The sequence below is a fragment of the Protopterus annectens genome, chromosome 2.part1 (genome assembly GCF_019279795.1).
Source record: "Protopterus annectens isolate FY-2018-M chromosome 2.part1, PAN1.0, whole genome shotgun sequence".
In the NCBI taxonomy this organism is placed as follows: domain Eukaryota; kingdom Metazoa; phylum Chordata; order Ceratodontiformes; family Protopteridae; genus Protopterus; species Protopterus annectens.
In genome coordinates this window covers 1,456,703,452-1,456,728,817 of record NC_056729.1, presented here as the reverse complement: position 1 = coordinate 1,456,728,817, position 25,366 = coordinate 1,456,703,452, and the positions used below count along the sequence as shown (strand labels likewise).

General features: G+C 45.9%; 1 protein-coding gene and 1 non-coding gene across 2 annotated transcripts in view; both read left to right on the top strand.

Annotated features, from left to right (window-relative positions):
* UBE2K (ubiquitin conjugating enzyme E2 K) overlaps positions 1-25,366 on the top strand; it is a 1,186,450-nt gene that overhangs the window by 847,011 nt on the left and 314,073 nt on the right. The gene's annotated exons all lie outside the window — the stretch shown is intronic.
* On the top strand, positions 11,419-11,525 carry LOC122795187. The gene has a single exon (XR_006363782.1). It is a non-coding gene; the product is annotated as a U6 spliceosomal RNA (small nuclear RNA).

Below are 25,366 nucleotides of genomic sequence, written 5' to 3'. Positions count from 1 at the left end.
GGGGGTGGTGGCCACCACCAAGAAAGAGATGTCAGAAACCTCTCCTACCATCCATCCTCCTAATAGAGATTCCAGTAAGATGGATAGGTATGGGAAACTCATCTTTAGTTCCACGACTCTTGCCATGCAATCGCTCAACTACTTGACACATTTTACCCGCCTTCAAAGAGATCTCCTAAAAGAACTTGGAGATGCTCTGCAGGGTAGTACAGCTGAAGGTGTCTCGGATAAGGTGACAGCCCAACTCAGTACCCTTAATTCCATAGTTAATTCATCCATGCGGCTCATTTCTTATGCAGCTGATTGTTCGAATCGGGCAGCGGGTTCAGCAGTAGCTCTTGAGACATTCCTGGATGCACTTATGCTCCTTTGCGGAAGCCTTCAAGTCTTTCTTCGTTAATACCCCGTTTGATGGCTCGTCCCTTTTCGGGCCTAAAGTCAAGGAGACACTCACTAGGTGTGAGCAAGATGGAAAGACTCTGCCGTACGAGTCCATTTTTCCACCCCTACAGGACCGTACACCAAAGGGCAAAAGGGTGGAGAAATGTGGTTCCGGAAGTCCCAAGGAGTTTTTCAGAGCACACGTGGTGAACACCCCCTCCAGGGGTAGAGGAGGGGGCAATAATGGAAGGCGCCTTCCAGGCAGCAGAGAGGGTCCACAAAACCAGGGTGGCAGGGATCAGTTCTTTGGCAAGCTCTACCAGTGCTCCTGAAAGGAGGCTCGACCGTCCTACTCTGGAGGCAGTCAGGGCTCGCTTGTCTTTGTATCCAGACACCTGGCTAGAAATTACAAAAGATTCTTGGGTACGAAGCATTGTTACCAGAAGTTACATCATCCCATTCTCAGAAAACCCCACCTGTTCGGAGGAAAATCCTAGTCGTTCCACCCAGTGTCAGGGATCAAGCAGCCATAGAAATCCAAAGGCTGCAGGAAAATGAGTCAACCGGCCAGTCCCAGAATACCAAATATGATCCGGAACTTAATCCAGATTATTTTTTAATTCCAAAGAAAACAGGGGACTAGAGGCCCATCTTGGATCTCAGCAGACTCAACACCTTCGTAAAGAAGTAGTTCATGGTCATGCTTCAGTCAATTCTTCCGTTCCTAGGAATGGCGATTGGATGTGCTCTATAGATCTCAAGGATGCGTACTATCATATCAAAATGGCCAGACCATCCAGAGATCACCTGCGTTTCCGGCTGGGAGCCAGTCACATCAATTCCAAGCACTGCCCTTTGGTCTCAGAACAGCTCCCAGTGTGTTTACCAAATGCCTGCCAGTGGTTATGGCTCACCTGAGGCGTCTAGGATTCAGAGTGTTTCCATATCTGGACAATAGGCTCCTCACCGCCACCTACAGGCATCAACTAATTCAATCCAGTGTTCACACACTCAGTCTGTGCTCTCAGTTAGGAATAATTATAAACTTTGACAAGTCTGCGTTGTCACCATCGCAGCGCATCTCCTTTATCGGAGCAGACTTGGACACCACACCGCCATGGTAAAATTGCCACTGGACAGAATAGTCACTCTTCAGCAGCAGGTATCAGACATTCTGACGAGCAGAAAAGTACCAGCCTGTCAAGTGTTAAAATTACTAGGTACTATGGCAGCAACGCTCATAGCAGATGTTCTTCGTGTTTCACTGTTGCAGGCATTACATTAGGGTTATCTGCTTGCAGTAGCGTTCAGTCGACCGGATTGACAAAGTCTTGGGTCCTGCGTCGGTTGCTGTCCCTTCTTCCATGACATCAGGTTGTCAGGGGTATAAAACATGCAGCCAACGCCATTACATCAGTCTTTCTTACAGAGCGATGCCCGAAGCAGAAGCAGTTCGCAAGTGCCAGTCGGCAGACTTCTGAAATTTTCGTTTTCGAGTTTCAGAACTGAAGTCTTCAACTAAAGCTAAGTACCCCATTGGGAAACTTTTTCTTGCTCCTTACCGATGTCAGTAAAAGTTAATTGCATTACTTGTGGAAAGCAAATGCCTCATAAAGATTTTCATTCGTACTGTATTCCTTGCCTAGGCCCTAACCACGACGTACCTTGCTGTCGGTTTTGTGCTTTCTTTAATCAGCGCACTATCCGTAGTCTGTATGTTTTCGCCTCTAAATATTTCGGTTCTCCTTTTAATTATCCAGAAATGTCATCGGTTAGCCACCCGACTACCAGGATTCTGAAAAAACGCAAAAATAAAGACTGAGACAGGCCGCCGAGGTCCAAAACTGCCGACAACGCTTCTAAGCCAGTCGCCGGTACTCAGTGAGGTGCTTTTGCAGCCCCTGATCCCGCTATTTCTGATTCGCAGGCCTCTGAGACCCATTCAGAGTCTGGTATGCCTTGAGATGCTTCAACTATGGAACCTGCGGATGTCTCTACCTTGGATGGGTCCGTAGCTGCTCTACAGGCACCCACTTCTGAGGGTGTATTCAGGCCTACGGACTTGCATATTAAACCAATGCCTCCTTCATTTAGGCCTAAATCTCGAACCATGCCTAAAAAACCGATGCCCGGGCCGTGTGCTCAGACCTCTATGCCTGAAAAACAAATAAGAATGGCTGAATATCTTATAACTCTAATCAGGAGAAGCCAACCTCCCCCATTCTAAGAGAACTAGGACTGAAGTTGTTTATGAATCTTCTGACCAGGATTCTGATTTTTCTGATTCTTTTGATGATGTGGATTTGCCCTTATTTACTTCTGAGGATTCTGATGCAGAGGACTCTATTCCCTCTGCTTCCTCTCCAGAGGATTTTGTTTTGGTGAAACCTTACACACTCTAAAGCATTTCCACTGGGAAAGCTAGGATTTTTCTGATTCAAAAAAGAGGCTTAGGGATTTCTTACTCCTGCTTCAGCATAGGCCTTTAGCTATTCCTCCTGTACTAGACATTGTTGATGATTTTTCGGAATCTAGTTTGGCCCCTGATTATTTGCCTCCTGCTCCCAGAAAACCTAACCGATATTAGAGGGTTCCTGATTCACACAAGTTCCTGTTTAAAAATCGTATTGTAGATCCGGCGACTGTTTCACAGGGACCCAAGGGCATTAAGGCTTCTACTGCTGAAAATCCTACTCCTGATAGAGACTCCAGGGCGCTGGATAGATGGGATAAGAAGGTTTACACTTCTGAAACCTTGGCCATTAGAGCTTTAAACTGCCAGTTTCATATGTTAAAGTATCAGCAACATGTTATTGGATTGCTTAAACAGAAAATGATTCCAGACTGTGCGGAAAGTAAAGAATTACAGGATTTAATGCATTCTGCTGAGCAGGTTGGAAAAATACTTTGAAATGTGGATTTGATTCATTAGAGGCCTCTTGCAGGGCTGCTGTTACTGGGTCTGTGCTCAGAAGGCATGCTTGGCTTAAGGAGCAGTCTTTGCCTGATCATGTTAAAGCTAAACTGTTGGATGCTCCCTTAAATCAGGACCACTTGTTTGGCAACAAGGCTGAGGAAGTTCTTAAAACGATGGAAGATAAAGCTAAATATATGCAAACTGTTAAATATTTCTTACAAGTTCAGCGTCCTAGATTTAGTAGGCACTGGCCCTCTAAGAATTGGTCCTTTCCAGCCTCTTCCATGTCTTCTTAAACCAAACCCAGACACAGCAGAAACTCCAGGTTTCAGTCCCAGGGGACACACAAGACTAAGCAGTGGGGGGTTTCTGCATCCAAATCAGGGAGTAGAAAGACTCCCCCCCCCCCCCCCATGGAAAACTGTTTTAATGACTTACTTTTAAAACTTCCAAGCACTTCCCAACTGACTGCTCCTTTAGGCGGAAAGATTGGTCTGCAGGCCAAAAACTGGGAACTCATTACCCAGGACAAATGGGTTTTAAATAGTGTCCCAAGGATACAGATTTCACTTCCACACCTTACCAACACCAAGCGGGTGGCTATATCTACCCCCAAATCAGTGGCAGAGGCCCAAAATCAAGTACTCTCTCTCTCTTAAGCATGGGGGCTATTCAGTTGGTACCAGAAGAAGAAAAGGGACAAGGTTTCTATTCAAAACTTTTTCTGGTACCCAGAAAAGGCAATACATGGCGTCCTATCCTTTCTACTCTAAATACCTTTCTGGTGATTCCAAAATTCAAGATGCTGACTCTTCACCAGCTGCTTCCTATGCTAGGCAAAGATGCATGGTTGTCAACACTAGACTTAAAGAAGCATACCTGCACATCCCTATCAGGGAGTCTTGCAGAAGATATCTATGCTTCAAAGCAGGCTGCATGCACTATCAGTTCTCTGCACTGCCCTTTGGCTTATCTACTGCGCCCAGGGTAATCACAAAGTGCTTAGCTCCAGTCGTTGCATTTTGCAAGCAAAGAAATATTCAAATATACCCATACCTGGATGATTGTCTAATTCAGGCAGAAAGTCAGGACATACTTTTGAATTATCTGGCCTTTGTTCAAAGGTTACTGACTTGTCTTGGGTACACTATTAACGAAAAGAAATCACAGCCGGTACCCTGTCAACAAATTGTATTCCTGGGAGCAAGCTTGAATACAACTTCGCCAGAGAAAAGGATTCATTTGACAACCTACTTTAAACAAGTGGCCACAAAAACCCTGCTATCTGCAAGGCAAATACTGCAAGCCTTGGGGTTCATGGCCTCCTGCATTCTTTTAATTCCATATGCAAGGCTGCATATGCGGAAACTGCAATGGCATCTCAAAAGCCTATGGTGTCAACATTAACAGGATGTAGAAGCAATGATTCCTGTCATACCTTGCCTATGCCTAGAGTTCCTTTGGTGGGCAGAGGCATGCCATCAAAACAGGGGACTACCATTCACACTACCCCCTGCCGCCCAAACCATAACAGCCGCATCAGACTATGCATGGGGGGCTCACCTGGCAGGGAAGTGCATTCAGGGCAAATGGAACCCAAGTCAAATGCACCTACACATATTTCAAAAGGAAATGTTAGCTGTACAGAATGCTCTGACAGTGTTCAAGGACCACATTCTTCCAAGACAACTAATGGTGAAGATGGACAAACACCATGGTGATGTGGTACATAAACAGTCGGGGGGGTACACACTCTTACTCCCTCTGCAGACTAACCATGGCATTGTGGAACACAGCCTTGAGCTACCAAGTGAATCTACTAGCTCAGTTCCTGCCAGGAAAACTAAATACACTGGCAGATGGACTAAGCAGAAACCTCATGGACCCACACAAGTGGAAACTGGAACCAAGGATTTTCAACATGTTGACAAGCAAATGGGGGAGCCCAGATATAGACGTGTTTGCCTCCCTCCAGAACCATCAATTGGACAAATTTTGCACAAGGATTCCCCACAAACTAGCTTGGAAAGTGGGTGCTTTATCCTTCAGCTGGAAAAACCTATCGGTTTATGCCTTTCCTCCTGTGCCTCTGCTCGTCAAGGTGCTAGTAAAGATCAAACATGACAAGCCAAGGATGATTTTAATTGCACCAGACTGTCCATGCCAACACTGGTACCCCCTTCTGCGCAGTGTGTCACGCTTGGATCCATGGCACCTGCCTCAGACTCCTTCCCCATTTCCTCAGCAGGTGAACCAGATTCTGCACCCTCAGCTGCGAACCCTGAACCTAGCAGCCTAGCTAATTACCTACTCTCTCCTTTACCACCCCTCAGTAAATCAGTGATGGATATCATTTTAGAGGCTAGGAGGCCTAGTACTAGAAAATCTTATGCTGAAACATGGAAAAGATTCTGTGCCTGGAACCAATCTCAAGGGATGAACACAGCAGCGCTCAATTTACCTCAGATTTTACGATACTTAACTGAGATGCTTCACAAGGGCCTGTCTTTTTCCTCCATCAAAATTCACGCCTCAGCCATTTCAGCTCATTATAACACAGAACCTCCCCTCTTCTCTCATCCACTGCTCAAGCAGTTCCTCAGAGGGGCCAAAAATTTAAGGCCACCCAGGAGAGCTCAACTCCAGCCTGGGACCTTAACTTTGTCTTGGAGAAACTCACTCTTCCTCCTTTTGAGCCAGCTGCTATGGCAGATTTAAAATTCCTTTCCTGGAAAACCGCTTTCCTTTTAGCAATCACTTCTGTAAGAAAGGTATCTGAATTACAGGCCCTTATGGTAGTGGAGCCTTTCATCATCTTTCATGCGGACAGGGTGTCCCTCAGAACCAATTCCTCCTTCATGCCCAAGGTGGTATCCTACTACCGACTACCGGAGTACATAAAAATGCAAAGAAAAGGACAGAGAGAGACAGTCGATGTCCAAAACCGATGACGAAGCTTCTCCTAAGCCAGTCGCCGGTACTCAGTGAGGCGCTTTCGCAGCCCCTGATACCTGCTACTTTCGAGTTGCAGGCCCCTATCGACACCCATGTGGAGTCCGGCATGCCACTAGATACTCAGTTTTGGACCCAAGGATGCATCTCCCTCAGATGGGTCCAGAGCTGCTGAGCAGGCACCGGCTTCTGAGGGTGTATTCAGGCCTCAACATTTTTATATCAAACCGACGACAGCTGCAAAACCAAAGACAAAAGCAACTTCTAAAACTAAAAAACTGATGCATGAGCCACGTGCACAGGCCTCTATGCCTAAAAAACAGATGATCAAAATGGCTGAATACCTTATTATCTTGATCAGGGCTTCTCATCCCCCTCTGGATAAGAGGCCTAGGCAAGACACTGATTATGAATCTTCAGACCAGGTTTCTATTTCTTCTGATTCCTCTTCTGATCAGGAATTGTCTATTCCTCCCTATGAGGATTCTGATGCAGAGGAATCTATACCATCTGCATCGCCTCCTGAGGATTATTCATTTGGAGAAACCTTGCATACTTTTGAGGGAGCATTTTCACTGGGAGAGTCAAGATTTCTCAGAATCAAAAAAGAGGCTCAGGGATTTCCTTCTCCCTCAGCACAGACCTTTAGCCATACCCCCTGTTTTAGACATTGTGGATGATGTGTTTTCGGAGTCGAGCTTGACCCCTGACTCCTTACCTCCGGCTCCCAGCAAACCTGACAGATATTACAGGGTCCCTGACTTACACAAATTTTTATTTAGAAACCCTGCTGCTGATCCTGAAACTGTTTCACAGGGTCCAAAGGGAGTTAAGGCCTCAACAGCAAAAAATCCTACCCCTCTAACAGAGATTCAAGGGCACTGGATAGATGGGGAAAAAAGGTTTATACATCTGCAACCATGGCAATTAGGGCCTTAAACTGCCAGTTTCATATGCTTAAGTATCAACAATATGCTATTGGATTGCTGAAACAGAAAATTATGTTGCTTTCTGAATGTGCAGAAAATAAAGACCGCGGTGGTGGTGCTGTGGTAGCATTGTCGTCTCACAATAAGACGTTGTTCTTTTCGATTCTCTGCTAAAGCGTCTTCTGTGTGGAGACGTGTGAATGGGCGTACCTTCGTTGAAGGTTGTACGTCAGGGCTGGCAACTCGGTGCGTAAAAATCTACTGCCAATCATTAGCGGACCGGAGTTCCGCTGTGGCGACTCTTAACCGGGAAAAGCTGAAAGATACAACATTGCATGCAGCTGAACAGGTTGGAGAGCATACTTTGCAATGTGGTTTTGATTCTTTAGAGGCCTCCTGCAGGGCCGCAGTTACTGGATCTGTGATTAGGAGGCATGCCTGGGTAAAGGAACAAAATTAGCCTGATCATTTATTTATTTATTTACATTTGTTGACTGGGAGAGTCCGACTGGACATAGGTCCGTTTTCAGCGGAGGCCCGGGGAGAAAAGCTCCACATTAACTGTTATTTGCATTATACAGTTAAAAAACATAGCATTTAAATATAGACATTAGTCCAGTTAAGGACGGAAGACAAGAAGAAACAGATGTAAAACAGCTGTAGAGCATAGTACAATTTTAAAATATGGTGACATATACTAAACATGGTTAAAATGTAGTTGAGATTCATCAGTGAACAATTGATACAAACTGTTTTTGAGGTACATAACAGCCATTAGCAGTTGTTGCTACAAGAAGTTAGTATTATGTGGTAGGTAGCTGGGAACATGAGTAGCCAAGCTTGCTAAGAGTAGGTTGTTGATAGGGGGCTGAGAGAGGTAGTGGGTAGGGGGAGTGGATGGTATTGGGGGGGGGTGTTGCAAGGGCATATCTGGCAAGTTTTGAAGTGTGATTTTAGTAAGGATTTAAAGTGGGTGCAAGAAGTTGCAGAGGTAATTGAGGATGGGAGGGAGTTCCAGAGTTTGGCTATAGTGCAGGGGAATAATGCTTCTCCAGCAGTTAATGGCTCTTGTGACCTGTAGGAGGTTTTTGTGGCTGCATCTTAGTGGTCTCGTGGTTATGTAGGGTTGGAGTAGATTCTGGAGGGATGGGACTTTTAGTGATTGGTTTATTAGTTTGTGGGCAAGTGTGAGTTGGTACAATTGAAGGAGGTGGGGGAGCTCTAGCCAGCCCAGTTCTGCTAGTGAGAGACAGTGGTGAGTACAGTAGGAAGCCCATGTGGCGAATTTGGCGATTTTGTTGTAGCAGGTTTCGAGCTTATTTAGTTCGCATTGTCTAAGGTTAGTAAATATTGGAGAGGCATAGAGTAGGGTAGAGATAAGATGAGAATTTGCTACCGAAATTTTAGCTGCTTTAAGTAGTTGCTGATTTCTATGTAATGCTCCTAGTTTTTTGTGCACTTTTTTAATGGTCATGGAAATGTGAATGTCAAAGTTCAGTTTGTCTATTTCTACTCCTAGTAATTTGGTGTGTTCTGTAGGATGGATGGTGGTGGTGTCTTTTGCTGTGATAAAGTGAGAGCTGTCTAGGGTAAGTTTGGTGGGTTGGAAGATTAGTAATTTTGTTTTGTTTGGGTTGAGTATTAGTTGGGCATTGGATAACCAAGTTTCAATAGAAGAAAATTCTTCCTGTGTGACTTTTTGCAGTTCTGGTAAGGAGTGGGCTGTGCAAATGATGGTTGTCATCTGCGTATTGTATGAGTGTGCCATGTGTTGTGGCTGAGGCTAGATTATTGGTGAAAATAGGGGAGAGTAGGGGTCCCAGGATGGACCCTTGGGGAACTCCTGTGGAGACAGGTAGTTGGGGGGGATAGGTTGTCCTGCCAAAACAACTGCTTGTTGGCAGACAGATAGGTAACTCTGAAACCAGTTGATGACTGGTTGAGAGAAGGATAGGTTACTGAGAAAAGAGATGAGTTGTTAAAGCTAAATTACTAGATGCACCTTTACAGCATGATAGTCTGTTTGGTGTTAAGACAGAAGAGGTTTTAAAGAAAATGGGAGACAAAGCTAAGTCTATGCAAACTGTTAGACTTACAAGTGCAGCCACCAAGTTTCAGTAGACACTGGCCTACAAAAAATTGGTCCTTTCCTGTGTCAGACAGAGCTCAAAGGGGCAAATCCAGATGCCCTAAGGGTTCTAAATACCAGGCACAGGATTCATACAGGTTGAAGCAATGGGGCGCTTCTACCTTCAAATCTGGAGGAGATAAAGCGCAAACCTACAGGAAACAAGTCCCAATGACTTCCCTCTGCCTTCACCAAACACTTAGCTTTTGGCAGCACCCTTAGGGGAAAAATTAGCACTTTTTGCTCAAAATTGGCAGTTAATAACCCAGGACAAGTGGGTGCTAAACATAGTATCACAGGGATACAGATTCCATTTCCATACTCTGCCAATGGCAAACGGTTGGCCAGATCTGCCAAAAAATCAATGGGCAGAGGCACAGAAACAGGTTACGTCCCTCATGGATATGGGGGCCATTCAGCCAGTACCAGAGCAGGAAAAAGGACAAGGTTTTTACTCAAGACTGTTCTTGGTACCCAGAAAGGACAAGGCCTGGCGGCCAATACAGGATTGATCGATTTTGTACACATACCTGGACATTTCAAAATTCAAAATGCTGATTTTGCAGCAGCTTCTGCCCATGCTGGGCAAGAATGCTTGGCTGGTGACATTAGACCTAAAAGAGGCATACCTGCATGTCCCAATAAGACAGTCATGCAGAAGATACCTCAGATTCAAGGCTGGCTTAATGCATTACCAATTCTCTGCACTCCCTTTGGCTTATCTACTGCGCCCAGGGTCTTTACGAAGTGCCTGGCACCAGTAATTGCATTTTGCAGACAAAGAAGTATACAAATATATCCTTACTTGGACTGTCTCATTCAAGCAGAGAACAAGGACATTCTTCTTCAACACCTGGCGTTTGTGAAAAGGCTTCTAACATGCCTAGGGTACACAATAAACGAAAAGAAATCACAACTGGTACCCTCTCAAAAGATAACATTCCTGGTTGCAAGCTTGAATGCAAATGCCCAGATGGCTTACCTCATGCCAGACAAGCAAAGGCAACTGACTACTTACTTCAAACTGATGGCAACAAAAACCCAGTTATCTGCAAGACAAATTCTGCAGGCTTTGGGCTTCATGGCATCCTGCATCCTACTGATTCCATATGCAAGACTGCATATGAGGAAACTTTAATGGTACCTAAAAAGTTTATGGAGTCAACATTGTCACAGTCTGGAAACAATAATTCCTCTCATTCCTTGCCTACAACAGGAGTTTCTATGGTGGGCAAAGGCATGTCACCAAAACATGGGACGGGCCTTTACTCTACCCCCTGCCAGTCAAACCTTAACAGCAGATGCATCAGATTATGCCAGGGGGGCCCACATGACTGGTAGATGCATTCAGGGCATATGGACCCCAAAACAAATGCATCTGCATATCAACCAGAAAGATGCTAGCTGTTCAAAATGCCCTGACAACTTTCGAGGACTTACTTCATCCAGGACAACTACTGATAAAGACGGACAACACCACGGTCTTGTGGTATATAAACAAGCAGGGGGGTGCACGCACTCATACCCCAGTTGCAGATTAGCCATGGCACTGTGGGACACAGCTTTGACTTACCAGATACATCTTCAAGCTCAATTCCTGCCAGGAAAACAAAATACTCTGGCAGACGATTTAAGCAGAAACCTTATGGATCCTCACGAGTGGAAACTAGATCCACAAGTTTCAGCATGATAACAAAGAAATGGGGGAGCCCAGACGTAGATCTATTTGCCTCCCCTCAAAATTATCAATTGAAAAGATTCCGCACAAGGACTTATCACAGACAAGCATGGAAAGTGGACGCCCTATCCTTCAGTTGGAAAAACCTTTCAGTTTACGCCTTGAACTCCATTGCCTCTTCTTCCCAAGGTACTCCTAAAAGTCAGACAAGAGAAACCAGAGATAATACTAAATGTTAAGTTGTCAATCTCGCCTTCATTCTTGCTTGATGGGTTCGGAGCCGATCCCTCGGCTCCGACTCGGCACTTGCTAAGCTCGAGAGTCACTTTTACCAGCTCGAGGCAGCCCCATATCCCATGATGCAAGGCGGTAAGTACCCAGATCTCGTTTGCCGCTTCGCTTATGAGGTCCTCCTTTTACCAGCTCCTGGTAAGTGCTTGCTTCGGCAGCACATATACTAAAATTGGAACGATACAGAGAAGATTAGCATGGCCCCTGCGCAAGGATGACACGCAAATTCGTGAAGCGTTCCATATTTAAAGAGTGGTCAGTAGATTACTTAAGTCACAGGTACTGGCCCAAATGTTACACAGTCCGTCTCAACAGACGACTGTTGGTCCACACCCCGTTACAGTTCCTCCTTCAACTCTACCTCAGAGCTTGGAGTTAGAGTCTTCGGGAATGGTTACTGCTACGGCTGGAGGACGGATACCCCCTTCTGTTCCTTCAGCCTCTACTCTTATCTCCTCTTTGTGACCTTCCTTAGAGGGATTCGGTGGCCGGGCTTCCATGGTCTCCTCCGAGGGGGTGAGTGGCATCGGACCCTTGTCCGAACCCGCTCTTCCCCTTGGAGCCTCGGCCTTGGTGAGCTCGGCTCCGACATCTGCCTCGGAGACTTCCCTTTCGGTGGTCCCTGGAGTTCCTAGCTCTTCGGAGCGGGTTCTCTCAGACCTCCCTGGGAGGGGAGCATTCGAGGTGATGAAGAGTGTACTGGCCACTGGTAACAGTCAGCAGTCTGTTCCCGTAGCTCCTCCCTCTATAGTACCTGTTGACATCTCTGCCACTTCACTTGCTACAGGACCCAGAGATCCTCCGCCTCAGGTTTCCCCATTGGGAATTTCCCCCTCTTCCGAGGATTCTCCTGATGTTTCGGGAGATCCTCCTAGGAAGAGGACTTGTAAGAGGAAGCATGTAGACTCCCCAGTCTGTCACTTCGGATACTGACTTTGATGAGTCAGAGGGATCCCCTAGATCCCCCTCGGAGGATGTCTTCTTCTCAGACATCCTAGAACTTCTGAAACAGAGGGGAAACTGGCCCACCAACAATCCCTCTGAGGATGAGTCAGTATACCTAGAGGCGTTTGGATCTCGCCCTCCACCTCCTGGGTGTCTCCGCCTTCGACCCCTTATGCAGGTTATTGCACGAAGGGGCAGCTCCTGACTCTGTAGAGCCAGTCCCTAGGAGGCCTTCAAAATTTATAACTGCCCGTCTGACAAACAATTCCTTACCAAGGGTGTCCCGCTGATGCCATGGTGGTGGCTGCCACCAAAAGGAACTTGCAGATCCTTCCGTGCCCGTCCATCCTCCTAATAAGGACTCTAGGACCATGGATAGGTAAGCGGATGTTTTCCTCAGCGACCTTTGCTATGCGTTCGCTGAATTACCTATGTCACTTCACCAGACTCCAGAGGGATATCCTGAAGGAGCTGGGAGAAGTAGTTCAGGATCCTACAGCTGCAGGGGCTCAAGAAAAAATTGCTTTGCAGCTAGGAACCCTTAACTCCATTGCAAACTCCTCCATGCGGCTTATATCATATGCTGCTGATGGAGCGAGTAGGGCCGCAGGTACAGGTGTGGCTCTTAGACGCCAAGCCTGGATGCAGCTATGTGATTTTGCGGATCCCTTTAAGGCGTCCTTCACAAATTCTCCCTTTGATGGGTCAGCTTTGTTTGGCCCTCAGGTGAAGGAAACCTTGACCAGGTGCGAGCAGGACGGCAAGACTCTTTCTGCTGTTGGAGTCCGTTTTTCCACCCCTTCTAGACCTTATCCCAAAGGACAGAAGGGCGGGAAGATGTGGTTCCGTAAATCCCAAGGAGTCACGCCGGATTCACGTGGTCAGTTTACCCGTAGAGGCAGAGGGGTAACAACAACAGACGCCTAGAGGCAGAGGGAGTCCAAGAACCAGGGAAACAGGGAGCCTCTCTGACAAGCCCTTTCAGCATCCCTGAGGTGTTGCCGGCTGTCCCTCCTTGGAGGCAGTCGGGAAGATTATCACTGTACCCAGAAGCCTGGCATTCCCTCACTCAAGACAGATGGGTACAGTCGATCATATCCAAGGGTTATATAATTCCTTTCGAGGAAAGTCCCTTCCCCTCAAGTTCCCTTCCAGATGTACCACCCGGTCTAAGGGAGATTGCAGAGTCAGAAATCTCAAAACTACTGCAAAAAAGAGCCATTCAGCCAGTTACAATAGACCATTCAGAGCCCGGAATCTACTCAAGGTTCTTTTTGGTCCCCAAAAAGACGGGAGACTGGAGACCAATATTGGATCTCAGCAGACTCAACAAGTCTGTCAGGAAGACAAGATTCCGAATGGTCACTTTTCAGTCAATTCTGCCCTTCTTACAGAAGGACAACTGGATGTGCTCAATAGATCTTCAGGATGCGTACTATCACATAAAATTCACAGACGCTCAGGAGATTTCTCCGCTTCGGCTGGGGTCCAGTCATTTCCAGTTCAGAGCCCTGCCCTTTGGTCTCACTACAGCCCCCAGAGTGTTCACCAAATGCATGGCAGTGGTCACGGCTCACCTGAGACGTCCAAGGATTCCAGGTGTTTCCAGATCTCGACGACTGGCTCCTGTCAGCCACCACCAGGCATCAGCTTATACAAGCCAGGGATTACACAATAGACCTTTGTTCTCATTTGGGCATCTCAATCAACTTCAAAAGTCATCCTTATCGCCCTGCCAGTCTATTACCTTCATAGGCAAACTTAAACACTGTTCGGATGTCAGCTACCCTTACAGAACAAAGAGTTTCAGACATTCAGACTCATGTCAGGATCATTCTGGCCAGCAAGAAGATACAGGCCAGAATGGTTCTAAAGGTATTAGGTCTCATGGCTGCGGCCATTACTCTTCTTCCCTGGCTCGATTCTACATGCGCCTTCTTCAGTGGATGCTGTTCACACAATGGTCATATCAGCAACTTCCAATGCGTCACCAGATTCTGGTGACACAGACATGCAAAGAGCATCTTGCTTGGTGGATCACATCGCCTCAGGTTCACCAAGGCAGGTACTTTGTACCCCCATCCCCGATAGCCACTGTCACCACGGATGCCTCCCTGCTCGGGTGGGGGTCATTATCAGGGCAGGATGGTGCATGGGACGTGGCAGCCGGTCGAGTACCATCTGCACATAAATGTCCTGGAGATGAGAGCAGTGCTTTTAACGTTGCAAGCCCTCAACGACTTTCTTCCCGTAGGGACAATTGCAGTCCACACAGACAACATGTCTGTAGTTTGGTATATCAACAAACAGGGCGGAACCAAGTCCTACCCCTTGTGTCGAGAATCACGCTGACTATGGCAATGGGCGATCTCCTCTCATCGGTTTCTGGTAGCAACGCATATCCCTGGGAAAACCAACATTATAGCGGACAGATTGAGCAGAGCTATCCTCATGCCTCACGAGTGGTCTCTCAAGCAATCTATAGCAGAAGAGATTTTTCTGGAATGGGCTCGCCCATGTTACGATCTTTTGCTACTCCCCAAAACACCAAATGTCCAGACTTCTTCAGCCTCTTCCCTCTATCAGGCCATCCCCCCAGAGCCCCTCTGACCCAGGTTTGGCCCCAGCGACTTCTTTATGCCTTTCCTCCATTTCCTCTGATCCCTCAGGTGATCCAGAAAGCTACCGTTTTGAGAGCCAAATTGATTCTCATTGCCCCTTACTGGCCTCGACAAGTTTGGTTCCCGTTCCTCCATCATCACCTTTTGGTGCAGCCGTGGCATCTGGACCCAGTGCCAGATCTTCTGATTCACCAATCGGGTCAGCTGCACCGGTCAATCCCTTCTCTCAACCTCACAGCATGGTTGCTCCACTTCCTTCCTTAGCCAGGCTTCCTCTGATCTCTAACCCAGTTAGAGACATCATAGTAGCTTCGCTAAAATCCTCTACCAGGAGGATTTATACAAGCAAATGGAACGTTTCTCTTATTGGGCTAAGGCCCAAAATATTGATCCTTTACTGCCCCTGTTCAGGCAGTCCTGGACTTCTTAGCAGAGATTTTTCATGCAGGCTCCTCTTCTTCCACAGTCAGAGTTCAATTGGCTGCTATTTCCAATTTTCATGTCGGGATAGCAGATCATAATATTATGTCCCATAGGCTCTGCAGGGCCTTCTTGAAAGGAATTTTCCTACTAAAACCTCCAATCAGGAATCCTCCTCCTCAGTGGGATCTAAATTTAGTGCTGACATCCTTGATTCTTCCCCTTCGAGCCAGCTGTTTCTTGTTCCCTGAAATATCTTTCTTGGAAAACTTTATTCCTAGTGGCTATTACATCTGCCAGGAGGGTGTCTGAACTTCATGCTCTTTCGGTTCGACCCCTATTTGGTTTTTCACAAAGACAGAGTATCTTTGAGAACTAATCCAACCTTTTACCTAAGGTCGCTTCAAAGAACAATCTGAATCAATCCATTGATCTCCCTGTATTTTTCCTAACTATTCATATAGAGCTGAACAAAAGCTACATTATCTTGATGTCCACCGTCAACTTAGATATTATTTGGACAGAACAAAAAAATTAGAAAATCTGATCAACTTTTGTTTCCTATGCGGATAATAAAAAGGCCTTCCTGTTTCTAAAGTGACCTTGTCCAGATGGCTTTCTTCGGTCATCTCTGAAATTTATACGCTCAGGGAAACAGCTGTGCTCAAAACCTAAAGCACATTCAACTAGGAGCTTAGCTACTTCTACAGCTTTTCAAGCTAGACTTCCTTTGGACACTATTTGTGCAGCGCCACTTGGGCTACTCCTCACACTTTGTTTCCCATTACAAATTGGACTTGGCCTCCAGGGACAGAGCCAGTTTTGGCTCTACAGTCCTCAAGAGTTTGTTCCATTGAGCCACCCAGGATAGAGGTGCTAGGACGCGGTCCCATCAAGCAAGAATGAAGGCGAGATTGACAACTTAACATTAAGAAGTTATGTACCTACCATAACGCTCCATGTTAGTTGTCTTCTCGCCTTCTTTCTTGCGACCCTCCCTCCTTCCCCCTGGCCTGGACAGACCTTGTATAAGAAACTGTTATGCTGAAGACCATTCAGACCTGGTCATTCTTCCATCTGTAAGTTTTCTTTCTTCCTTTGGGAAGTATTTTATGCTTGGTGCTATTGCCCTTTGTCAGCAAACGAGATCTGGGTACTTACCGCCTTGCATCATGGGATATGGGGCTGCCTCAAGCTGGTAAAAGTGACTCTCGAGCTTAGCAAGTGCCGAGTCGGAGCCGAGGGATCGGCTCCGAACCCATCAAGCAAGAAAGAAGGCGAGAGAAGACAACTAACATGGAACGTTATGGTAGGTACATAACTTCTTATTACCCCGGACTGGCTCCGCCAATACTGGTACCCAATCCTAAGGAACTTGTCTCAGTACCCAGCTTGGACCTTACCTCAAAGACCTCAACTACTGTCCCAGCAAAACAATCAGATCCTGCACAATCAACTCCAGACACTGAACCTGGCAGCATGGTTGATCATGTAGTTATACAAACAACACCTCTCAGTAAAGCTGTGATGGATGTCATTTTTTAAGCCAGAAGGCCTAGTACTAGAAAATCTTATACTGATAAATGGAAGAGATTCTGTGCTTGGAATCGAGCACAAGAAACTGATACAGCAGAACCAAATATCCCTCAGATATTACAATACTTGACTTGAGATGCTTGACAAAGGCCTATCTTTCTCATCAATTAAAATCCATGCTTCTGCCATTTCAGCTCATTACAATACAGAGCCACCAGTCTTTTCTCATCCTTTACTAAAGCAGTATCTTAGAGGAGCCAAAAATGTAAGGCCTCCTAGAAGATCACCAATACCAGCATGGGACCTCAATTATGTGTTGGAAAAGCTCACCCTGCCTCCATTTGAACCAGCTGCTACTGCTGATATAAAATTCTTATCATGGAAAACAGCTCTACTACTAGCAATTACTTCAGCAAGAAGAGTCTCAGAGCTACAGGCCCTCATGGCTGTGGAGCCTTTTGTCATATTTTACCCAGACAGGGTGTTTCTGAGGACAAATCCAACATTTATGCCTAAGGTGGTTTCCAGTGTGGCTCTTAACCAAACTATTCATCTGCCAACCTTTTATCCAAATCCGCAGAACAAGGGGGAGAGAATTCTGCATTTCTTGGACGTACACAGACAGCTAAGATTCTTCTTGAGCAGGACTAAAGCTCTGTGAAAAACTGAGCAATTACTAGTGACATATGCTGCAGGATAAGAAGGAAAGGCTATTTTAAAGCAGACTATTTCAAAGTGGATAAGCCACTGCATTAGTTTCTGCTACTTACACCATGGAAAACTTGAGCCCAAGGGCATTAGGTCTCATTCCACCAGAGCTGCAGCTACCTCAGCAGCCTTTCTCAGAGGAGTACCAACCAAAGACATTCTAGAGGCTGCTACTTGGAGTTCTGTTCACACCTTTACAAAGCATTATCATTTGCATCTCTACTCTAAGTCCAGGGCAGGCTTTGCCACTACAGTTCTGCATGGCCTTATAGCCGCACCTAATGCTGTTTAACTCCAGCCTCCCAACCGTAGCTTTGGGATTCTACCCAAATGTAATGACTGCAACAGTGAAACATGAAGAACATAGTACAGTTGTGTACACTTACCATAAATGTAGATGTTCGAGTGTATTCACTGTTGCAGTCCAGGTTACCCGCCCGCCATCCTCCCTTTCATTCTGGAGATGTCCTTCATGGATGCATCTGCAGTCATAACAAGTGGGTTGTCCTGTCGTCAGGCAGCCCTGCAGTCGGCCGGATTCCAAAGTCCGGGTCCGGCTTCGGCTGATGTCGCACTCCACCCGACGTCATCTCTGGTCGTCTTCGGGTATAAAAGCATCAGCCGACGCCATTTTCCTCAGTCTTTCTTGCCGCGTGGCGCCCGAAGCAGAAGCTGTTCGCAAGTGCCGGTCGGTCGGATCCAGAGATTACTTCTACCGAATACTACTTCAAGACTTCTAAAGCTAAGTACCCGTTGGGGACTCTTTCTTGCCTCAGCCGATGTCAGAAAAAGTTAACAATTGTTTAACCTGTGGGAAACAAATACCTCATAAAGATTTCCACTCATACTGTCTGCCTTGTTTAGGCCCAGCCCACGACGTAGCAGCCTGTTCGGCCTGTGCTTCTTTTAACCGACGAACGCTTAGGCGTCGGTCGGAGTTTGCAGAACAGTTTTTCGGTACTGATTTTGCGTACATTATGCCGTCGGATCCTCCGACTACCCCAAAAACGCAAAGATAAAGACCGACATTAGCGCCCGCTGTTTCGCCGAAACCACGGTAAAGCAAATCATGAGTGTCTCGGTTTCGGCCGAAACCGAGAAAACTGTTCAAAGTACAACTGAACCTATTCTAACAACTGAGGCCCCTGCTACAACTCTTGAATCGACCTCAGAAAGTTTACCCACTACGGTGGTGGACTTATCAGACACCATCCCCTTGGATGTCTCTACCCCAGCACGTGGTGCTGCTAGGCCTCCAGCTGCCATGTCCATTAAGGCCTTCGCCAGGGCTAAAGCAGCCAAGACTACTAAATCAATGCCTGTTAAACCCCCCACATCCAGGCCCTCTTCTAGTTCTCAAATGCTTTCTTTGGCAGAAGATTTAATTTCTTTAATTAGAGGATCTCAACCTCACCCAGATAGGGCCTCTCAGCCCCCTGAGAAGAGATCTAGGGCAGAGCCCCCTGAGCCAGTTTCTACTGATGATTCTGCTGATGAATCAGACATAACTGATCAGCCTGAGGCTCCTTCTCCAATTTTGAAGATTCGGATGCTGAAGAATCCATTCCAGCTGCTTCCCCACCAGAAGAATTCTCCTTTGGGGAAACCTTGCATGCCATGCGAGAACAGTTCCAATGGCAGCAACAGGATTTTTCAGACTCCAGAAAAGACTTAGGACCTTTCTGCACCTCCCACAGCACAGGCCCTTAGCTATACCTCCTGTTCTCTCTGTGGTGGATGATGCTTTCAATGATGTTTGCTCCGCTCCAGATTCTTTACCCCAGCCCCTGCCAAACCAGACAGATTTTACAGGGTGCCAGATACTCATCACCACCTTTACAAGGCCCCACTTGCAGACCCAGAAACTATATCCCAGGGTCCCAAGGCAGTAGCCGACCACAGCTAAAAACCCTATTCCTTCTGAAAGGGAAGCTAGGTCACTAGACAGATGGGGTAAAAGGTCTACACTTCAGCTACTCTCTCAGCTAGAGCTTTGAACTGTCAGTTTCACATGATACAATACCAAGAGTTTATGCTTGATCAGTTAACTAAAAAATTAACCACCGATGAATCTCTTGATAAGAAATATGTATTAGAGATGGTAAATAACATACAACAGGTTAGCAACCATTCCTTAAAATGTGGCTATGATGCACTGGAGGCTTCATTTAGATCAGCCATGACAGGCACAGTGATAAGAAGGCATGCATGGCTAAAGGAACAAGCTTTACCGGATCATGTTAAAGCTAAGTTGCTAGATGCTCCTATGGACAAGACAAGTTTGTTTGGTACACCTGCCCAGCAGGTTATGAAGAAAATGGAAGAAAAGGCAAAATCTGTTCAAACTGTTAAAGATTTCTTGCAGGTTCAACCCCCAAGGTTTAGCAGGAACTGGCCTGCCAAAAATTGGTCCTTTCCTGACTCCACAAAATTTCAAAGGGGTAGAAATAGACGTTCCAGAGGCAGAAACCAATCCAGAGGAGGTGCCTACAGAGGACGACAGTGGCAAGGTAACAACAGAGGCACAGACACAGCCACTGCCACTACATCAGCACAACCGCAGTGACTTAATCCTAAATCCGCCTACCAGGGAACAAATAGCAGCCCCTCTAGGCGGAAAGTTAACCTTATTTTCAAAGAACTGGCACTGCATAACAAAAGACAAGTGGATTTTACAAACCATAGATCAAGGTTACCGGTTTCACTTCCACACTCTACCAGTCAAAAGAGGAATGCCAAATCTACCTCCAAATCAAAAAACAGAGGCTCTACGCCAGATAATGGAGTTAGCAAACATGAAAGCTGTGGAAAGAGTGCCAACAGCAGAACAAGGAAAGGGTTCTACTCCAGACTATTCCTAGTTCCAAGAAAGGAAAAAGTTGGAGACCAATTCTCGACCTGTCCACCTTAAATACATATATCATTGTCCCAAAATTCAAAATGCTGACCCTACAGCAACTTCTTCCCATGCTGGGCAAGGAGTCTTGGCTGGTAACTCTAGATCTCAAGGAGGCATACCTGCACGTCCCCATCCGACCAATCTGCAGAAGATACCTCAGATTTCTTGCAGGATCAGAGCACTATCAATTCTCAGCATTGCCCTTTGGCTTATCTACTGCCCAGAGTATTCACAAAATGCCTGGCATCAGTAATCGCCATTGCAGACTACAGGAATTCAAATTTACCCATACCTGGACGACTGCCTGCTACAAGGGGACAACAAAAGCAAGCTGACAACAGATTTACAAAGGGTCATTTACTTGCTACAAGGACTGGGATACACAGTCAATTTACAAAAGTCAAGACTGATACCATCCCAAACAAGGACTTTCTTGGGCTGAATTGGACACAGCACAACAAACGGCATCCCTGACTACAGAAAAACAAAAGAACTTCCTCTTTACTTCTTGGCACTAACAAAGCTGAACAAGTTAACAGCAAGAAAAGTTCTACAGGCCTTGGGCTTCATGGCATCATGCATAATCTTGGTCCCATTTGCCAGACTACATATGAGGAAACTACAGTGGTACCTAAAGAATTTATGGTCCCAACACAGACACAGTCTAGAAACAGAAATCCCACTAATTCCATGCTTAAAACAGGAGTTCCTATGGTGGGCTCAGGCATGCCAGTCAAACACAGGCCTACCCTTTCGCAGATGTCAACCAAGCCAGACCATCACAACAGACGCTTCAGACCTAGGATGGGGGGCCCACATGCTGGACAAATGCGTGCAAGGATTGTGGACAGAGGATCAACTTCACCTGCACATCAATCTAAAAGAAATGCTGGCAGTAAAACTGGCAATCCAAAAGTTCAAACCATTTCTCAAAGAGGGCCAGTTGATGATAAGGACAGACAACACCACAGTCATGTGGTACATCAACAAACAGGGAGGCACTCATTCATACCCTCCTATGCAGAATGACCTTGGAGCTGTGGACCCTGGCACTCAGCTACAACATTCAGTTACAGGCAATATTTGTACCAGGGAAAGACAATACTCTGGCAGACATATTAAGCAGAACCACTGGATGCCCACGAATGGAAGCTGCACCCGGACATCTTCAAGACCATCTCAAGAAATGGGGAATGCCACAGATAGACCTATTTGCATCACCTCTCAATTACCAGCTCAAAAATTCTGCACAAGGACATTCCACCCACTAGCATGGAAAGTGGACTCACTCTCCTTCAACTGGAAAGGCCTAACAGCATATGCATTCCCACCTCTTCCTTTGATACACAAGGTACTGCTAAAAATAAGGGAAGAACGTCCAAGGATAATCCTGATAGCTCCAAACTGGCCAAGACAACACTGGTACCCACTACTGAAGAGCATGTCTCGTAACAATATGTGGCCAATACCACTGATGCCTTTGATGTTAACTCAGAACAACTACAGCATCATACATCCAAACCTAAAAACGCTGCAACTGACTGCATGGAACATCACATAGCAGCAGCTAATCCAGAACTTTCCCAAAGAGTTAAAGACATTATTCTTGAAGCACGCAGACCTTCAACAAGAAGAAACTATGCTGGAAAATGGAAAAGGTTTGTCATTTGGAGTCGGAAAGAGGAAAAGATGTGACAAACATAGATATATCTAACATTCTGGAGTATCTGGCGAACTTCTTCATTCAGGCCTGTCCTACTCCTCCATCAAGATACATGCACCAGCTATTTCAGCAGGATACAGCTTTGATCCACCTGTTTTTCAAGCACCTTTGCTCAGGCAGTTCCTCAGAGGAATCAAGAATGTAAAACCTCCAAGGAAACCACCATTACCAGCTTGGGATTTAAACTTTGTGCTAGAAAAGTTGACACTATCACCCTTTGAACCAGCAGCAACAGCAGACCTACAACACCTGTCATGGAAAACTGCTTTCCTACTGGCAATTACTTCAGCAAGGAGGGTTTCAGAACTACAGGCCTTAATGGCAGTGCAACCCTTCCTAATCTTCCACCAAGATAGAGTGTCCTTGAGGACTAACCCAACATTTATGCCCAAGGTGGTATCCAGAGTGTCTTTAAACCAGGCAATCCACCTACCTACCTTCTTTCCCAACCCACAAAACAGAGGGGAAAGAATACTGCATACCTTGGATGTACATAGACAGCTACGCTACTACTTGGACAGAACAAAAATAGCAGAAAGACTGACCAACTCTTTGTAGCCTATGCAGCAGGAAGGGAAGGAAAACCTATTTCCAAACAGACAATCTCCAAATGGATAGGAAATTGCATACGATACTGTTACTCCTTCCATGGAAAACCAATTCCACAGAACATAAGACCTCATTCTACAAGGGCAACAGCCACTACCACAGCCTTCTTACGAGGAGTGGCAACCAAAGACATTATTGAGGCTGCTACTTGGACCTCCGTGCATACATTTGCCAAGCATTATAATTTGCCTCTTTATTCCAGATCCCGAGCAGGGTTTGCCACTGCTGTACTGCAAGGGATCCTAAACGCACCATAATCTACTTTTATCCTCCTCCCCTAGTTGGCTATGGTATTCTACCCACTTGTTATGACTGCAGATGCATCCATGAAGGACATAGTACAGTTTTGTACCTACCATAAATGTAGATGTCGAACTGGATAGCATCTGCAGTCAGGATTACCTCCCTCCTTCCCTCTGTGGTACTCCTAGGGTGTTTACCCTCCTAATAGCTAGCTGTTGGGGGGAGTCTTTTATGGTGTATTTGTTTGTATATATGTACATACATGCTTATTGTTGTGTTTACCTCTATCTATTTGGAAACATTGGCATCTATCCAAATTTTAGCCTGCAAGAGGGCTACTGGCATCTGGGGCAAGAAACACTGAGGAAAATGGCGTCGGCTGATGCTTTTATACCCGAAGACGACCAGAGATGACGTCGGGTGGAGTGCGACATCAGCCGAAGCCGGACCCGGACTTTGGAATCCGGCCGACTGCAGGGCTGCCTGACGACAGGACAACCCACTTGTTATGACTGCAGATGCTATCCAGTTCGGACATCTACATTTATGGTAGGTACAAAACTGTACTTTTCTTTCCTTCTCTATCTTCTACAACCTATGTGGTGTATTTGCTTGTAGATGAAGGTAAAGTTTATATTGATGCATGTGTGTATGTATGTATGTATGTATATATATATATATATATATATATATATATATATATATATATATTTGCTACCTTTTGGGGGGCACCTGACATCTGGGGCAAGAAGAACTAAAGAAAATGGCATCGGCTGCTTGTTTTATACCCCTGACGTCATGGAAGGGGAGACAGCAACCGACGCAGGACCCAAGCCTTTGGAATTCAGGCTGACTGAGGGCAACCTGCCAGCAGATTACCCAAATGTAATGACTGCAACAGTGAATACACTCTAACATCTACATTTATGGTAAGTGTACACAGCTGTACTTTACCCACCCTCCAGCCCCCTTCTTCTTTTGGCTGTACCTCTACTCTCACTTACTATGCTCAAAAAGCTTTTTGGTGTCATTGCTTTTTTGTTAGAGGTATATCTTTGTATTATAGCTTACCAACCTAAGGCAATGCGATCTAAACAAGCTAGAGACCTTCTACAACAAAATCGCCAAATTCGCCACAGGGGCATCCTACCGTAGTCACCACTGTGTCTCACTTGCTGAACTGGGCTGGCTTTAACTCCCTCACCTCCTTCAATAGTATCAACTCTCACTCGCCCACAAACTAGTAAACCATCCACTAAATGTCCCATCCCTCCAGAATCTACTCCAACCATATCGCACCACCAGACCACTAAGATCCAGCAACAAAAATCACTTGCAGATCACTAAAGCCAATAACTCTACTGGTGAAGCACTATTCTCTTGCACCACAGCCAAATTATGGAACTCACTCCCACCCACAATTACCTCCATACCATCATGCACCCACTTCAAAACTTTACTAAAAGCGCACCTAAAAACATGCTGGCTATGCCCTTGCAACTCCCACTCTATCATCACCCACCCCATCCAACTACTACCTTTCTTTCCACTCCACTAACTACCTTAATTATAGCAAGCTTAGATGTTCATAAGCCTAGTACTTATTATACAGCAGGAAGTTCTTATTTTAACATTTGTTAATGTCTGTTATGTACTTCACAGATAAAGATTCTAGTTGTCTACTGATGTACTATGTTCTTCATCTGTAAATATGTTGTAAGTAATTGCTATGTAAATTAATCGCTATGTAATCCAATGTAACTACTGTCTGTTTAACTGTGGAGCTTTTCTCTCCGGGCCTCCGCTGAAAATGGACCTACGTCCAGTCAGACACTCCCGGTCAACAAATATAAATAAATAAATAAATAATTATAGATTTAATTGCTTCCCATTAGGGGGGCACCTGACATCTGGTGCAAGTAAAACTGATGTAATGGCGTCGGCTGCATGTTTTATACCCCTGACGTCATGGAAGAAGGGACAGCAACCGACGCGGGACCCAAGACTTTGTTAATCAGGCCGACTGAGGGCTACTGCAAGGAGATGAACGTAATGTAATGACTGCAACAGTGGATACACTCGAACATCTACATTTATGGTAAGTGTATACAACTGTACTTTCCTCTGGGACATATGCACATGAGAATACTTCATTGGTTACGCTTCACCCATTGGTCTTGCCAACAACTTCCAATGTCATTCTTGATAATGATTACAGATTCATGCAGAAAGGATCTTCATGGGTGGTTGACCAGCCATCAGGTAACAGTAGGTCTCCCTTTTGTTCTTCACCCGCCATCAGCCACGGTGACCACGGACGCTTCTCTAATAGGGTGAAGGGGGGACTTTTTCAGGGAAGAACAGCCCAAGGCACCTGGTCAGAGAC